This window comes from Oncorhynchus tshawytscha, linkage group LG31, assembly GCF_018296145.1.
Source record: "Oncorhynchus tshawytscha isolate Ot180627B linkage group LG31, Otsh_v2.0, whole genome shotgun sequence".
NCBI classification, from domain to species: Eukaryota; Metazoa; Chordata; class Actinopteri; order Salmoniformes; family Salmonidae; genus Oncorhynchus; species Oncorhynchus tshawytscha.
In genome coordinates, this window is record NC_056459.1 from 33,346,921 (window position 1) to 33,349,833 (window position 2,913).

At 53.7% G+C, this 2,913-nt stretch overlaps 1 protein-coding gene across 1 annotated transcript in view; it reads right to left on the reverse strand.

Annotated features, from left to right (window-relative positions):
- LOC112229192 (C-type mannose receptor 2-like) overlaps positions 1 to 327 on the reverse strand; it is a 4,524-nt gene extending 4,197 nt beyond the window's left edge. Inside the window, exon 1 of the mRNA XM_042310082.1 lies at positions 1 to 327. This exon is cut by the window's left edge and continues 203 nt beyond it. The gene's annotated coding sequence lies outside the window, so the exon portion shown is untranslated.
- Positions 328 to 2,913: the final 2,586 nt, after the last annotated feature.

Sequence of the window (2,913 nt, forward strand, 5' to 3'; positions counted from 1 at the left end):
TTTCCTACGGGGCTTGGAACACTGCCTAGAAAGAAGCAACTGAGTATGACAATGCAATTTTATCATCGACTACTTTTGAAACAGTGACATTATAATTTTATAAGCGCTTTTATTATCGTTAAATAGATCCAAAAATAAGAAGCAAAAAAGGTGAACTTCATGTTCAGACTTCAAGCTCTTTTTTAATGTTTAGTCTACAGCTACCTATCACCCTGAGGAAGGCACAGTGATGCCCAAACCTTATTGACCCGCGACTCTGCAGCTGCCACCAGAGAATGTAACAGCAGGCTAGTGACCAAGCGAAACAGGGAGAAGAAACGGGGAGGTACCAGGTTGTACAACTGAATGCATTCAACTGTGATGTGTCTTCTTCCGCATTTAACCCCTCTGAATCAGAGAGTCACGGGGGGCTTCCTTTAACCCAACCCCTCTGAATCAGAGAGGCACGGGGGGGGCTTCCTTTAACCCAACCCCTCTGAATCAGAGAGGCACGGGGGGCTTCCTTTAACCCAACCCCTCTGAATCAGAGAGGCACGGGGGGGGGCTTCCTTTAACCCTACCCCTCTGAATCAGAGAGGCACGGGGGGCTTCCTTTAACCCAACCCCTCTGAATCAGAGAGGCACGGGGGGGCTTCCTTTAACCCAACCCCTCTGAATCAGAGAGGCACGGGGGGGCTTCCTTTAACCCAACCCCTCTGAATCAGAGAGGCACGGGGGGGGCTTCCTTTAACCCAACCCCTCTGAATCAGAGAGGCACGGGGGGGGGCTTCCTTTAACCCAACCCCTCTGAATCAGAGAGGCACGGGGGGGCTTCCTTTAACCCAACCCCTCTGAATCAGAGAGGCACGGGGGGGGCTTCATTTAACCCAACCCCTCTGAATCAGAGAGGCACGGGGGCTTCCTTTATCGACATCCACGTCATCATTTAACCCAACCCCTCTGAATCAGAGAGGCACGGGGGGGCTTCCTTTATCGACATCAACGTCATCGGCGCCCGGGGAACACTGGGTTAACTGCCTTGTTCAGGGGAACACTGGGTTAACTGCCTTGTTCAGGGGAACACTGGGTTAACTGTCTTGTTCAGGGGAACACTGGGTTAACTGTCTTGTTCAGGGGAACACTGGGTTAACTGCCTTGTTCAGGGGAACACTGGGTTAACTGTCTTGTTCAGGGAACACTGGGTTAACTGTCTTGTTCAGGGGAACACTGGGTTAACTGTCTTGTTCAGGGGAACACTGGGTTAACTGCCTTGTTCAGGGGAACACTGGATTAACTGTCTTGTTCAGGGGAACACTGGGTAACTGCCTTGTTCAGGGGAACACTGGGTTAACTGTCCTTTAACGGTCCTTTAACCCAACCCCTCTGAATCAGAGAGGCACGGGGGGCTTCCTTTAACCCAACCCCTCTGAATCAGAGAGGCACGCACGGGGGGCTTCCTTTAACCCTACCCCTCTGAATCAGAGAGGCACGGGGGGGCTTCCTTTAACCCAACCCCTCTGAATCAGAGAGGCACGGGGGGGGCTTCCTTTAACCCAACCCCTCTGAATCAGAGAGGCACGGGGGGCTTCCTTTAACCCAACCCCTCTGAATCAGAGAGGCACGGGGGGGGCTTCCTTTAACCCAACCCCTCTGAATCAGAGAGGCACGGGGGGCTTCCTTTAACCCAACCCCTCTGAATCAGAGAGGCACGGGGGGCTTCATTTAACCCAACCCCTCTGAATCAGAGAGGCACGGGGGCTTCCTTTATCGACATCCACGTCATCATTTAACCCAACCCCTCTGAATCAGAGAGGCACGGGGGGGGCTTCCTTTATCGACATCCACGTCATCGGCGCCCGGGAACACTGGGTTAACTGCCTTGTTCAGGGAACACTGGTCTAACTGTCTTGTTCAGGGGAACACTGGGTTAACTGCCTTGTTCAGGGGAACACTGGGTTAACTGTCTTGTTCAGGGAACACTGGGTAACTGCCTTGTTCAGGGAACACTGGGTTAACTGTCCTTTAACGGTCCTTTAACCCAACCCCTCTGAATCAGAGAGGCACGGGGGGGCTTCCTTTAACCCAACCCCTCTGAATCAGAGAGGCACGGGGGGCTTCCTTTAACCCAACCCCTCTGAATCAGAGAGGCACGGGGGGCTTCCTTTAACCCAACCCCTCTGAATCAGAGAGGCACGGGGGGCTTCCTTTAACCCAACCCCTCTGAATCAGAGAGGCACGGGGGGGGGGCTTCATTTAACCCAACCCCTCTGAATCAGAGAGGCACGGGGGCTTCCTTTATCGACATCCACGTCATCATTTAACCCAACCCCTCTGAATCAGAGAGGCACGGGGGGGGGCTTCCTTTATCGACATCCACGTCATCGGCGCCCGGGAACACTGGGTTAACTGCCTTGTTCAGGGGAACACTGGTCTAACTGTCTTGTTCAGGGGAACACTGGGTTAACTGCCTTGTTCAGGGGAACACTGGGTTAACTGTCTTGTTCAGGGGAACACTGGGTAACTGCCTTGTTCAGGGGAACACTGGGTTAACTGTCCTTTAACGGTCCTTTAACCCAACCCCTCTGAATCAGAGAGGCACGGGGGGCTTCCTTTAACCCAACCCCTCTGAATCAGAGAGGCACGGGGGGTTCCTTTAACCCAACCCCTCTGAATCAGAGAGGCACGGGGGGGGGAACTTCTTTAACCCAACCCCTCTGAATCAGAGAGGCACGGGGGGGCTTCCTTTAACCCAACCCCTCTGAATCAGAGAGGCACAGGGGGTTTATTTAACCCAACCCCTCTGAATCAGAGAGGCACGGGGGCTTCCTTTATCGACATCCACGTCATCATTTAACCCAACCCCTCTGAATCAGAGAGGCACGGGGGGGCTTCCTTAACCCAACCCCTCTGAATCAGAGAGGCACGGGGGGCTTC